The sequence below is a fragment of the Ursus americanus genome, chromosome 12, assembly GCF_024610735.1.
Source record: "Ursus americanus isolate L20-20 chromosome 12, mUrsAme1.1.p, whole genome shotgun sequence".
In the NCBI taxonomy this organism is placed as follows: Eukaryota; Metazoa; Chordata; class Mammalia; order Carnivora; family Ursidae; genus Ursus; species Ursus americanus.
The window spans coordinates 21,451,471-21,467,076 of record NC_142138.1 but is presented as its reverse complement, the minus strand read 5'-3'; positions in this window follow the sequence as shown (position 1 = coordinate 21,467,076).

The window sequence follows — 15,606 nt, the reverse complement described above, 5'->3', positions numbered from 1 at the left end:
GTCTGGCCAGTCTTGGAGAGAAGAAGTCCATGCCATTGGCTTCAAGAGTATCATCTGTTCCTGCAAAAATGGCCCAAATGTTCATGGTTCCATTGCATAAACACTGCTGTGGCTGAGGATGGAAGCTGGCCTGACAACCACAAGATGAGTCATTCCATCCTTCTGCTGGTCCCAGTCCTCCTCTGGTAGGTATTAATACCGGATAGGAACCAGTTATGCTTCCATAGAAAGCCCTCCAGCACTCAAACTCACTTTTTTCCCATGGTGATCTTTGCTGCCAGGTGATATCAGCTGAGACTATATCAATTCATCAAAGAGTTTCTAATAAATTTGAAATTCAACAGGGAAGAGGTCAAGTTCTTTCTCTTTGTGTCCAGGAAACTCAGTGACCCTATTGACCCCCTCTCTGGAGACCAGTCATGTGCCTTCTGAGAGGCAGCCATTGCCAAGTTTCGAAACTCCTATTATACCTTCCCTCAAGGTAATGGGCACAAGCTTACCTTATATTTACAGTAGAGAGACTACCTAATACCCCGCTGACTCTTCCCAAAGCAGTACTTGCTCCTCATGATGCCCTCCATTTCACCCCCAGACATATTAGAACTGAAGCCTGCCAATGGCAACTTTTCTTGCTTTAAACAAACAAACAAATAAAAACAAAAACAAGAAAGAGCCCTCACCTGGAGGCATTCCGCTTTACCATTTTTACAAGATCCTAAAGGGGATGATTAAGCCATGTTAGGCTGTTTGTACTTCATTCTAAAGGTAGAATTGGAACTTGAGAATTTCAGTTAGAAGAAAGACTCTGCTTGCATTTTTATTGGGGGGAAAATGACTCTAACTGCTGTGTGGAAATTTGGTATTTAAAATAGCATAATTGGAAGCTGAGATATCTGTAAGAAGGTTGTTGGAAGTTATGGTAGGTAGGACCCATGAGGGCAGAGAGACCAAGATAATAGAAATAAGTGAACTGAGTGAAGAGATTTAATCTACAGGACTTATTTGTCTATGGGACATGAAGGAGAAGCAGGGACCAGAATAGAAAGAGACTCCCAGGTTTTTTACTTGGATAACTGGACAAACTCAAGTTAGCCACTCACATGGGGGGAGTGCTGGTAGGTGAAACAGATAATGATCAATTCAGTTGGGACGCTTGGGTTGGGGTGAAGCAGGAGGGCTTTCTAGCCATGCTCTGGAGTGAAACCAGGACGCCACCATCATAATACAGGCTGTCTACCTCTAACTGAAGAAACACCCAAGTAGACATTCCAAAGGGCAATTGAATAAACGAGTCTGGAACCAAATACTAATGCGCGTGCTGAGAACATGAATCTGTACGTTATCAGAAGACAGACACTAATTGAAGCTTCGGGAAATGGATGAGCTATTCCAAGGAAAATGCGTAGATTGAAGAAATAAAATGGCCACTATCAGGACCCTAAAACACACCAGGATAAAGGAAAAAGAGTCTTCATTAAAAACTGAGAAAGAATGGCTAGAAAGTTAGAAAGTATCAATGAGAGCATAACATTACAGAAGACAAGATGGTATAACTTTAAAGTAAGGAGAAGTTGTGAACAGAGTCAAATGTCACCAAACAATGAAAGTCAGATCTGCATCCAGGAGTCCGTTTCCTGCCCAACGGCCTTCAAAGAGTCACTTTTCCCATCAGAGAAATATTCATAAGCATGATAGAGTAGTCGCTAACTGCTCAGGGAAACAGAGGACACATTAAGTGTTTTGAAGAGAGGGCATTTCATGCTAGGGTTTGATCATGTAAGTGCTGGAAGGCTGCAGGGGCAAAGAGGGAACACCACAACCTCTAGAGAGTAAGATCTGCGGAGAGCAAACCTCCCTCCCAGGAATGAGGAACCTAAAGGAAAAAGATGGTGCTTCCAGAACTAAATAGCTGGGGATTCAGACTTCTTGGAGGAAGGGCTGGAAAACTGGCACTCAGGCCACTGTGGGACAAGAATCCAGCAGTGCTGTGGATTATCAAGGGATTTTCAGGCCCATCTGGTGAAGGATCAGGGAACAGCTGGGTCCCCGGTTGCCAATGGACTTTCTACCCAGGGTCTGCTGGCAACCCGGGGCACGCACACGTGGGGCCAATTCAAGAAACACAGACGCGCAGAACAAAGAGGGAGGAAATTGCCTGCTCCTGCTCTCAACTCTCCAGCCTCTTTCTAGCACCTCCCAGTGGCAAAAGTTCACAGAAAAGCTGCTGGCCAAGGAGTCCAGGAAATGCAATTTGCAAAGTCCCCAGCCCAGCTCCAGCAGATCATGGATAAAAGGCTAGACTCTTTGCTGAGAGATTAACAGGTTTTTTTAAAACTCGCCCTCATGGCGTGTAAGATCCCATGTAATCTGCATCTGCAAGCTGACGCAGCTTGAGCTGGAAAAGACAGCTTTACCATTGACCAGCCCTGCAAACCAGGAGCGAGTTACAGGCATCTAAGCTCCTCTTTCCTCTTCTATAAAATGGGAATTTGATCGTTCGTGTCTCCAATTGCACTCCATATATGATCCTGAAAAATCTCCTGTTCTGCAAAAATCACACACTAAAAATAAAAGGACTGAAGGGAGACATAAAATTGGGCAGGTCTCTCCAAAGCTGTGAAGCATCGCAACCAGAGCAGGAGAGAAAACAATAGTTGGAATCTCAGGAGGGAAGTTCGAGGCACGAGGCAGGTCATTCAGTACATGCGAAGGCTGCTTCAGGGGATATTTTTAAAACATGAAATTATAGAGCAGAGATGCTATCCTGTAGCAGTGAAGCAGATGGAGACAGAAGCAGAGCTCTGCGGGGGGGGGGGGGGGGGGCGGGGAGCAGAGGTGAGGGCAGACAGAGAAGGACCCGCACCTGCCAGGAGCCAGTGTAAGCTGGACTCTCTGGAGAGGGGGCCCCGGGGCAGGCTCTCATTTTTAATTTTTTAAAACAGAGCAGTACGGGCCCCAGCTGAAGCCATAGTTGAGCTGAAGGCTTTCTCATTTTCTGCTGAAAGTTCTAATTTTGCTCTTCCAATTCCCCTTTCCGAGGGGGGGGAAATTCCATTTCAACCAACCCAACTTCATTACACTGAAATCATTCCCCTATTTTTCCAACCATGTGTGAGTTAGGTGTTATCGTAACACATATTATGGCAAAACAGACTCTTCCCATATCCGGGGTTTTGTGAAAAGTGAAGAGGAAAAAGCCTGTGAAAAGTGCCGAGTGGCATGCAGTTAACATTGGTGCTGTTGTCCTTATGCACCCAGCATCTTCTTCACCTGCTGTCTCTCAGGCAACCTCAGCCCCAGCGGACCTAGACCACTCACAGGAGCACCTGCCCCGGACTCTAGCAGTTCCACACATCTGCATGGCTGTCGCCTCTACCTAAACTGTCCACCAGTCCACCATCCCCATCCCCCGTTCCCAGCCCAAGCAGGCTGGCTAACTCCCATTCCCCGTCCCCTCCCCCCCAGGCTCTCCAGCCTAGGCTCCTAGAGACCTCTGGGCATTGCTCTCTTGAGCACTTACTACACTGCTGGCTGCCTCTCCAACCGGATTTGGAGTGGCTGGAGAGCAAGCACTGTGTCTCAAACGCTTCTATAGCCCCAGGGACACAAGAGGCAAATTTGGCTGCTGACTAGGTTACCGGGGGGGGGGGGGGGGGGGGGGGGCGTAGGAGACCAGAAGCCTGGGATGAGACTGTGGAGGGCCTCATACGCCCACCTCTGGAATTGAAATTTTATTTGGTAATGCTGGATGACTTGTGAATGTTTTTGGCAGGAACGGTCAAAACCCACCCTCAGATGGATGAAAGCAGCATCTCTGGTTCAGATGGATGGGGCGACAGAAGCCTGGGGGTTCAAAACAGTTTAGGAGGCTGTGGGGTGAGCAGAGGCAGCAGGATGGGGCAGGGAAGCCACAAGGGGAAAGAGAGAAGATAGAATGTCTCAGAGACAGAATTGTCAGGATTGGACACTTGTTTAGATGGGAGAAGAGTCCAAAGTAACTCCCAGAATTTATGCTTAGGTTTCTAGAAGGATAATGGCCCTGTTTTCCCGCAAGGGATTCAGAGAAGAGTTCACTGGGAGCGGAGAGAAGCTGAGTTTGATTTCACTCAGGTGCTGTTTCATTTGCTAATGGGGAGAGCCTAGATTTTAGCTCCTCTCAGCTCGAGTTAAACTGTACAGGTTAATAAGTCTTAAATGTTGACATCCACAAGCCTCTCCAGTAGCAAAAAAGAAAAAAGAAAAAAAAAAGTCCTTGGGGCCCCTTCCCTCTTTCCCTTGACGTTATACTGAATGGACACAGGTTTTCCCCACTCTCCGAAAGTAGAGAGTTCCTATGAAAACCTTTCTAAATGCAAACAGCATAAAGCAAAGCAGCAACCACCATGAATTTTTATCAAAGCATTTTTGAGCTTTCCCAGACTCCCAAAAAACCTCTATTAGGCTTTTCTGATCCATAAGGACACATCTTGCCAACAGATGCCCAGAATAAATGGAGATAAAGTACAGATGCTCACACAGTTCAAAGCTCTGGCGGCTGGATGTTGAGATTCCTGAATGTAGTTCATAAGGGAAGGCGCTTGGTGGCGCCACTCTCCCTGATCAGGGTATTCACTGCCTCTGGCGGGCTGCAAAATACACCCTGAACGTGATTTTCACTTTTTGTCTTTTTTTTTTTTTTTTAAGCGAAAATCCTGTTCGGATTTCCTTCGGTTTTCAAAAGCAGACTAATACTGGTTTTTCATAAAAGTGAGGCGGCATAATGCAGAGTTTTGAGAAGTTCGGGCCGGGTGGGTGGGGGATGTACCTGTGATGACTGTTCCTAGCCACTTGCTTGTGATCACTTCTCATGGCAATGGAAAAAGAGGTTGGGGTGAGGATGGGACCATTATGCTGAGCAAGAAGGGTTGGGGACAGGAGTTGTGGCAGGAGATGACGGGGGAGGCAGGAAGGAGAACAGGTAGGGAGGGACACGAGGACAGCGCCAGGTCGCTAAACTCCAGACCCAGCAGCCTGCCATCCCAGCCCAGCTAGCGATGGCATCAGAGAGGTAAAGAGCTCCGCCACGGTCCTCAGACTGCCCATGGGAGTGAGCTGCAGTACCGAACCAGAGCTGCTCCTCTCTGCCTTCCCCTCTCCTGCCTGAGAGGCCCACCTCCACCCTACCCACAGCAAAAGTCCCAGGAACGTAGGTCTCTGCTTAAGAAGCATTTTTTTAGGGGCACCTGGGTGGCACAGCGGTTAGGCGTCTGCCTTCGGCTCAGGGCGTGATCCCGGCGTTATGGGATCGAGCCCCACATCAGGCTCCTCCGCTATGAGCCTGCTTCTTCCTCTCCCACTCCCCCTGCTTGTGTTCCCTCTCTCACTGGCTGTCTCTATCTCTGTCGAACAAATAAATAAAATCTTTAAAAAAAAAAAAAAGCATTTTTTAAGGTAAAAAAATATCACACCAGTAATAAACGTTCACTATAGAAAAATATTCTCGTCACCCCCAGATAAATGCTACTTGATATTTGGTCTTTTATCAGAAATGCTATATTCTTGGGGCGCCTGGGTGGCTCAGTCGTGAAGCATCTGCCTTCGGCTCAGGGCGTGATCCCTGAGTACTGGGATTGGGATCGAGCCCTGCATCGGGGCTCCCTGCTCCACTGGGAGCCTGCTTCTTCCTCTCCCACTCCCCTGGCTTGTGTTCCCTGTCTCGCTGGCTGTCTCTCTGTCAAATAAATAAAATCTTTAAAACAAAATGTTATATTCTTTGTATATGTGTGAATATATGTATTCCCCAGATTTCGGGTGGAAAAATAATGGGCAGTCTTCTGAAATCGTAATGAATGGTTTCTGTTCACCATTTCCATAACTGTTCTGTGAACAATTTGGAGTCTGAGTCTGAGAAGCCTGCTGACTTTGACAACCCGCCAAGCTGAGGCCCTGGCGTAACCAGGTCAGCGGCTTGCAGATTCTCCAGTGCTGCACATACCCCAAATGAGGGAGCTATCTCTTGAGTAAGTCCATGGGCAGGGTTTTAGCCAGGGGTGTCCGAGATGCCAGCAAGAAGGCCCCAAGTCCTTGGGACACTTTCAGTCTCTCAGTGTGCTCCAAATGGGTGGACTGGGGGGGCATGCATTTCGCAGGGGGCTGGGGGAGGAAGGGAGGGGACTGGGGAGGTTTGGTGAGGGAGAAGGAGGAAAAAAAGGAAAAAAACCTCTCATTTGAAAAACGCCCACTGGGCGCCAGTGAGGCACTGCTGGGCCCTCCATAGGAACCACCCATCTCCTTTCTTTATATCAGAGGTTCAGAGGACTCAGGGGGGAGGCCTCTGCCTGCATCCTGTTGGTAGGCTGGAACTGGAGACTCTGAGGCAGATGTCTGTCCTTCGCTCAGAACTTGTCAGAGACAGCTGAAGAAATAGGGAGGAGCCAAGGGTCCAAAACAAACTCCTCCGAAGAACTGCAGGTGGCGCTGTAGTCACTGCCGGCCTGAGCCGGCAGAGTGGGCAGAGCACGGACTGGGTGTGAAGCTTCTTTCTGCCTTCCCATAGACGACCAGCAGGTGGCAGCAGAGCACAACGCAAATCGGGACAGCTGGGGACTGGTTCCTCACTCCTTGGGGATTTGGAGTCCAGAGATCTTCTGTCCTCACCCACTGCCCTTCCAGATCTCGCACCTCCGTTAGGAGAGCTTTCCCATGAGAAGCACACTATTTGATAAGCTCCTTTCCATATCTATATGCCTTTAGACCAGACTCCATTCCATACTCAGCCACTTACTAGTTCTGACTTGCTAGAAAATGTACTAAGCCCCCATTTTCTTGCTGGGGTTATTAACCATTATGAGGATTAAAATAAGAAGATGAAGTTAAATCACCAGCACACTGGCCACATGGAAAGTTCTCGGTAAATGCCAGCGATCCTGCACCATCCAAGACAACACAAGGTGAGGTGAATAAAGAGATCGTCCATTATAGGGAGGGGTGTTATTTTAAAAGTTTAAAAGAGATAGAGAAAATGATTCTCAAACCAGAATTTTCTTATTTATTTTTAACTTTCCTGGGCAATGCAAGCATTGTCAATGCTTCTTTGTCCTAACATTTCCCTCAAAAATTGATTTTGTTCAATGTCACAGATAAAAATTTACCAAAGACCTACTAGGCCCCAGGCACTATCATAGATACCAGGGCTACAAATATAAGTAAGACATTTGATTTGTTAATATTTTCTTGAAGATTTTGTACCTATATTTATGTCTGTGGTTTTCTTTCTTGTAATATCTTTGTCTGGTTTTTGTATTGAGGCATTTTTAGCCGCTTAAGATGAATTAGGGAATATTTTCTCCTCTTTTTTTCAATCTTGAAGAGATGATGCAGAACTGGTATTATTTCTTCCTTTAAAGTTTTCTAGAACTCACCAGTGAAAACATCTGGGCCTAAGTTTTATGTATGTGTGGGGAAGATTTTTAAGAACAAATTCAATTTCTTTAATAGATAATAGAACTAGTCAGGGTAATTCTTTCTTTCTTACTAAGCTTTACTGGTTTGTGTCTTTCAAGGAATTGGTCAAACTGATGCACGTCTCCAAATTTTGAATGAGTTGTGCCGCTCCGAGCTCTCAAACGCAGAGCACGGAGGGCAGAAAAATAACACCTAGAAAAAGGCTGCCTTTGAAAAGCACCTGGCTTAAGAGGTGGCAAGGAGCCCTATGATTCTGAGATTGGGCTTCAGGGAATTCAATATGTGTTTGGGGAAAAAATGATGGGTTTACTTTGTTTCAAGCACCGTCCTGGGCATTAAGGATATAGAATTGAAAAAACAATGCCATTGCCATCCTGAAACATATAAGCTAATATGGAAGTGAAATATACAAACAAAAAAGTAAGCAAAATAAATATTCATATAATTCTATTTAGAGAATAGTTTAAAAAAAAGAAGAAAAAGAAAAAGTTACAACCTGAGGTAGTTTGGTCTTGGATGGGTAAGGAAATCAATTCTGGAGGAGACGTGCCTGAGGTGAGTCAGTGAGGCGTGCAAACACGGGGGAGAACAGCCTTTGCAGTTAGCAGGTACGAATGAGAACCAGACTCATGTGCTGGTAGTCTGACTCGACGATGTTCGATCCAGGTGAATGTATTTGACCTTAGGACAAGGATTTTGGTGTGTCTTTCTTTGTATGGGGGCTTCTCTAGGAGAAGCAAGAAACTCCTAGAGCCGCTCATTCTTACAGCTACATATTTCTGCCATGTTGGAAGAAATGTAGCTTTTTCATTTCCACAAAACCACCAAACTGACTTAGGAATCTCCACTTCTTTTCTGCCGAAAGGAAACAATACGCTCTCCGCCTTTCCCTGTCTGCTCTTCCTCTCTTTCTCACACTTCTCTTTGCCTCAGAAAGCTAACCTGCACAGACTGTATTTGAGTAGCCGACCCTCCGGAAGGAAACCGGAGGGAGGTGAGGAGAGCGATGTGGACATAGTTATTCCTTTGGCTCTCTCCCTGTCTAGCGCCAAAAGTGTGTCCCTCAACTGAAGCCCGCTGCTCCTCTCAGAGTGGTTCTTTCTTTTACTATGTTCTTTGGTGAGAGCTCAGTCCACTCATCTTCTTGGGCCCAGGGGTCGTAAGAGTTTGGCTGTTACTTTCTTGACATCCTTATGAAAAAAAGAGTCCGAAGTCTTAGAGCAATAAGTAAGTTGGAAAGGATCTATTATGTGCGACCAGCTCAACCATCTTTGTCATAGCCTCCTCAGAGCACCAGAGGATTGTCCCTTCACCAGTTAAAAAATGTCCTCATGAAGGGGCACCTGCATCCTTGAAGACCTCTGTGGTGACTGTCCTCTGAGGTTGAGGCTGGAAATGACCGTGCAGTATGGTGCCATGGAACCGGGTTCCTGCCTTTGGTGGGAAAACGGACACTGGCATGGTAGAGGCCAGGTGTGGGCACTTAAGAATCAGTGATAAAGTGGCACAAATACGGAAGGAAGGAAGGAAGGAAGGAAGGAAGGAAGGAAGGAAGGAAGGAAGGACAGGAAGTTAATCAGAGCGCTTAAAAGTAGCCGTAAACTAGAAAAGAAAGCAGATATCCAGGAAAATAAACAAATAACAAAAGAATGAAGATGAAAGCATGACTATCTGTGTCCTTTTTCATTGAATTTGGGAGGAAAGCTGTCTACATTTCATGCGGCCATCCACTTGGTTGCAAGGTCTTGGGTGGGAGCTGTCACCTTCTGGGAGACGATCAGTTTCTAGAAGATAAGAACCCTCAACTTGAGGTCTGGTAGGAGCACCCATGGCAGCTCCCAGATCTTTAATGGTGGCATTTATCTCTGCATTTGTCCCTAGGGTTGGAGCAGTTCCAAGCGCTTCCACTTGGCCTTTCTCACAATAATGGCTCCCACTCCTGGGTCAGAAAACAAACGTGGTGATTCTGACAGTTACAAAGAAAGTCTATTCCCACTATATATCTGGGACTGGGAAAAGAAGCACAAGACAAATCTGAGGCTTGGGCCAAGACTCCATCTCACTGATCTCCATAAACCCAAACCTGTGGAACACAGGGGTGTTTCCGATCTCTGGAAATCAGTATAAGTTCAGAGCCATAATAATCCCTAGAAGGACTGAGTATTTCCCTGTCTCCAGGGCACCATTAATTTGGTAAATGGCTGCAGTTGCTCTCAGCTCAGGGTCTTTGGTTCTGCAAACCGACTTAGTTCTAGGAACTCGGTAAGAAGCTATGAATCTCTACAATAGGTCCTCATGTCTTCTGAGCAAACCTCAATTTTTCTTTCTATATATGTCAGGCCACACCTTACGAGGCTCTCCGTCTATTTCTAGAGACCCTGTGACCAGTTACCCACCACTACGGAACCCTGTGGTTAGAACAACCCGGCAGTTCCGTATCCCCTATCAAGTTAGCAGGTAGGATAGCACAGAGGAGGAAAGAATCTTTTTGGTTAAAGATCTGAGGGTGAGCCCAGTGTTAGACTGGAACATGAGAAATCCCTGAGGATTATTAGAGGTCCCCACCATTTGGGTTTGTTGATTTCGAGGAAGAGGTGGTGAATTTGTGGTAAGGAGTAAGGTTTACATGGTAGTGTCTATGTCAATAAAAAATGTGCAAGGTTATCCCTGAACAGAGAAATTTCTCCTTGTGAGTCAAGTCAACATCTTTGTTATTGTTTGATACAGTTTACCCACATCCTTACTGATTTATTTGCTGAAGAATACAAATTGTATCTCACTCTGTCCTGGGTTCCATTTCTTCCTTATCAGTGTCATATGGTGGTTCCTCTAGTGTAGGTCTATGCATGGCAAATTCTAGGCACGCGGTTATTTTCCCTCATGGCATTAATTCACAATCCGGGCCTGTGACTCCTGGATCTTAAACTTCATGTTTTTCAATCCCCAGCGTGATGCATGAGCACCTGCCTTAACCAGCTCCCAGGGAAGCCACACTGCAGTCCAGGTGAGCTCGTCTAGACAGCTCATGCACAACCTAGCTCTCATCAAGCAGGCAACACAAACCTACAAACACACCCTCTTGGCCTGACTCAAGTCATCCAAAGCTAAATTCCAGCTTCTGCTAACATCTTGCATTACTACAAAGCCAATGGTGACATTTTTCGATGTGTACATTCCTCGGCATATGCCTCCCAAAAGCTGCTACTCCTTAAGTGCATAGCATTTCAAAAGTAGTGATCATAATTTATTAGCTATCTTAAGTAGGATTAACATTACATGTCTGCAAGAGATCTTTATTTTAGAAACCTAATTGTCCCATGTGTAATGTTTTAGAATCCTGTTTTTCTGGTTTTAGGTGTGTAGATTTCTGATGAAGTTAAGGGTAATATAGCTGACCCGCATCTCCTACACCCCCTGGTACTCTCTGGCATGAATCTCTTCCTTCTGGGCCTGATTTTTCTCTTTTCTACGATGCTACACTCCCCACAGCCATTGCACCTCTATTAATCTCCTTATTCCCCAGCGCTCTTGGCCTACATATCTGGCTGAGCTATTGAATCTAGCCAGAAATCTCTCCTGGGAGCAGTTTCTATGCCCAGTCCTTACGACCAGAGCCTGCGGCACAGACAGGCTTGTACCAGGCAATGCTGGCTATGTATTACTGAAGTTGCTGCAAGGAAAATCTAGGGAATTGGAAGCAGTCAATTTGCTACAAGGACTCTAATGGGCCAGTTGCCCTGGAGAAAATAATTAACATTTCTCACTTCAAGTGCCCTCAGCTGCAGAGCAAACACATCCCAGCTCAGAAGGAATAGCCACCTACTGGGTACCTCTCATCCACTTCACCAAGATCGCCTTTCCTTTCAGCCATTTTTCTACCTAAATGGCCTCACTTATTAGATATGAATCATCCCTTCCTCCAATGTTTGGGCAACACTGTGAAATTTACAAGATGTACCAGTGCGGTACATCGGTGGTATACGGGGCTTTAGAGCACAAGGCTCTCAAGATGACCTTCCCCCTTAAGTTCCCACCACCACCAAGAGGCAATAGGTAATTCTTTCCATTGCAAGAGACAGGGACAAGGGCAACAGGCATCCAAGCTCCAAGGACTGCATATTAGTTGTGCTGAGAATCACTGAAGCTAATTAAACTATCTTCTTCTGTTATCTAGACTGGGGAATACAGAGCAGACCTCGAATCTACATGCATTCAGAACTAAAGATGCCACAAGAGCCAGGCTGAGTGGGGGCTGGGACAGAGATCATGAACTTAGCATCCCCTAGAACTGCATCAGGCTCTGACAGATAGGATTCCAGCTCCAGTCTAGACCGGAAGTAGTTGGCCAGATCATCGCTGGAAAACGAAGATGCTCAGACTTGGAGCACAAGCCCCCCGTCCTAGGGCAAATAAGAAGGTAATTTTTGAAAGTAAATCTAAAGTATTCTCACTCATTCTGTGAAATAATGTCAGTTCTGCAAAGATGAAAAATTTCACACTCAGTTGGAACCAACTAAAAGTAGTAAGTAGGGAAGACTTTAGCATACAAAAGTTTCTTAAGTTTGGGAGATGTGTATTAATTTTGAAACAGTAAGGTTGGTAAAGTGACTGTTTTATAACTTCATTATTCCCAGATTATAGGGAAACACACCACCGAAGATCTAGCTGGCTAAGGTTATTTTCTGGAAATAAATACTTCTTTCCTTAAATTGACATAAACATTCTCTGAAATCAAAAGAGTTTATCTCACTCAGAAATATGCAGCATCTTAAGGTACAGGATGGCGTCTAAGACCAAATAAAGTACAACCGAAAGATACCTACATACCTAAAACAGGAAGTGGCTACACTAGATATTCTCAGACAGACACACCACTGCAAAACATCTACCACTCAATAAACAGTTAATGAAATCTTCAAGGTCAAAAATCTTGAACAGGATGTGGAATCAGAAAGGTATGAAAACCAAAATTCAGATAATAAATTCAGAAGATGAAACTATAGAACACCCAGTTAAATTTGAGTTTCAAGTGAAAAAATATATATTGCATGGGACATACTTGAACTGAAAACATTATTCATTGCTAATCTGAAAGTCGAATATAACTATGTGGTCTGTATTTTATCTGACAACCCTATCCCTGAGCCAAATGGTTAATGCTTATACAGTACTGGGAAATGAGGCTTTGTCATTGCAAAGAGTGGGAGCTAAACCTGAGAGCTTCAAGCAAAGCTAGGACCCTCTTTCTGTCCAAGGAAACCAACATAAAAATTTGTCTATATCTCCTACATCTCTGGATAGAGAGAAAAAATATGTAGCTCTAATAACTCTTCCCATGAGAACATGGAACTTGGATTTGAATTCATATTTACAATACGGTGGATGATGGGGCACTTGGGTGGCTCAGTCGTTAAGTGTCTGCCTTCGACTCAGGGCGTGACCCCGGCGTTCTGGGATCGAGCCCCACATCAGGCTCCTCCACTAGGAGCCTGCTTCTTCCTCTCCCACTCCCCCTGCTTATGTTCCCTCTCTCTCTGGCTGTCTCTCTCTCTCTGTCAAATAAATAAATAAAATCTTAAAAAAAAAATATGGTGGATGTAACTACGAGCTGAGAAATTAAAGTTCTAGAAGATTGGTTGGACCCCGGATGCCAGAAGGAAGAATATGCAAAGTCACTCTAAGGAAAGCATCCTAAGATCTTTTAAAGTTTCCAAAAATGAAGTTCAGCCAACTGATTCCATAATTAAAAACCCATAATTTAAAAAAATATACAAGAGTAAACAAGTCACTGTGAGTTAGATCTAGCAGAAGTAATCAATTTAGAAGAACTAGGACTTCAAATATTGGCATTATCTGCTACAGAATATAAGACGATTACTAAAAAGTTACATTAGAAATAGATGTTGAGGGGCACCTGGGTGGCTCAGTCAGTTAAGCATCTGCCTTCAGTTCAGGTCATGATCTTGGGGTCCTGGGATCGAGCCCCATGTTGGGCTCCCGGCTCAGCTGGAGACTGCTTCTTCCTCTGCCCTTCCCCCTCCCTCTGCTTGTGTTCGTTCTCGCTCTCTCTCTCAGAGTCCAGAGTGCTAACCATTACACCATGGTCTCTCTCAAATAAATAAATAAAATCTTAAAAAAAAAAAAAGAAATACGTGTTGAAATTTCAAAAAAATAAACATAGAACAAGATACAGTGAAAATGACCAGATTTGAAAAAGAATTCTTCAAATTAAAAAAGGTGATTGAAATTTAAAATTCAATAACTATTTGGTAAGGCTAGGCTGCTCTAACAAAAACAGCCAACGGTAACTCGGCGTCTTAAAGGAGACAAGTTTATTTTCTTCTCATAAAATACTCTAGGGGAAAGTTCAAGGGACATATTGAACTCTACTTTATTTGACCATTCAGAGATATAATGTGCTGCTCTGTTATCCACTAGGTCCTTGTTTTCTTCTCCATTTTGGGGAGTGGGTTGTCATGGGTTCTAGCTACTCAAAAGGGAGAAGAAAGAACAGACGAGGTATGGCTGGGCCTTCCGTTTCCCTCCTGGAAGTGGTGTACATCTTCTCCGGTTATATGGGTAAGAACTTAGACTGAAGTGTGCCCCTTGGCAATCCCTCCTCTTACCCCTCCTGACCCCAGGCAAACCATGACCTACTTTCCATAACCATAGGTTACTTTGAATTTCCTAGAATTTTAAATTAAAAAAATAATTTGGTATATACTCTTTTCCCTTTTTTGGCCTGGCTTGTTTCACTCAGTACAATTATGCTGAGATTTACCCACGTTATTGTGTATATTACAGACTAAGTACCTTAACTGCATTTCACAGATTTTGATATGCCACTCAATACTGTCTTTAAGGACCAAACTTTTCCATTTTCCTCCTCCACCTTCCTCAGCCTATTGGCGTGGTTTTCCAATCTCTGCGGTTCTGACATTGTCATCTGCCGTTCCTGCTGACTCTCACTGATGGGATCTGTGTCCTTGTGTAAGTGACTTTGTCAATGACCATATGTTCCTTGGAACTTTGAGGTCTTTGGGGCCTAGGCTGAAGGTGGATTTACCCAGAGACCATTTGTATTTGCTTCTGCGATGGACCTTAAAGGCTCAACCAATCTGGGGCTCCTGAAAGTGAATATTCTGTTTGTGTTTTTCTGGACCACACAAGTGGTATAAATTGGGGCCCAAAATCCATGTGAATGAAAATCTGAGGATAGAAAACCTGAGGGTAGGTAGCTTTTGGGGGGTTTTCTCCTTTTATTTTTTTTCAACTCGGTCCAGAGCAGCGGCTGAGATAGGAAATAAGCCCCACCATCTTCTTCTCCTGGGCATGACTTTATCTTGTTCACTTCTGAGGTCTTCTATTTATGAAAGGTCTACCCACTCTTTCTCTTCTGACATGTTTCCCTCTCAAAACTAGGCTATAGGTCATGGAGATCAGTTGATTCCAAAGTGAGACTCCTCTGGAATTTCCTTCTTTTTCCTTCAATGTAGCCATACATTAAAATGATCTTTTTAACCTACCAATTTTTTTAGATATGCTATACTGAGAGAGATTTCTCAGAACATCTAGTGTACCATGTTGCTGGATAAAGAAAGCTTTTATGTTACTTTTGAGAAATAGTCACATATGTACAAATAATAGCTATTTGCTACTAGATAGTTGTTCTCAGGTGTTACAGTGGGAGAATTAAAGTAGGATCTTCAAGTTCTTTAAAGTGTACCATGATTTCCAAATGCCCCATACTTGAACAAATTTGATAACCACTGGTATGTTAAAGAGATAAAAGCAACAATTATTGTCAGAGGGCTAGTCCTTTAAATGATAACCATGTATTTTGCTTGTCAAAACTGGACATTTATAAGGATGCCTGGGTGGCTCAGTCGTTATGATCCCAGGGTCCTGGGATCGAGCCCCGCATCGGGCTCCCTGCTCAGTGGGAAGCCTGCTTCTCCCTCTCCCACTCCCCCTGTTTGTGTTCCCTCTCTTGCTGTCTCTCTCTCTCTGTGAAAGAAAGAAAAGAAAAGAAGAAAAGAAAAGAAAAGAAGAACGAAAGAAAGAAAGAAAAAAGAAAGAAAGAAAATCTTAAAAAAACAAAACAAAACTGGGACACTTATAAGATGGAAAGGGATCATTATATATACCTAAAGAAAGACTTGG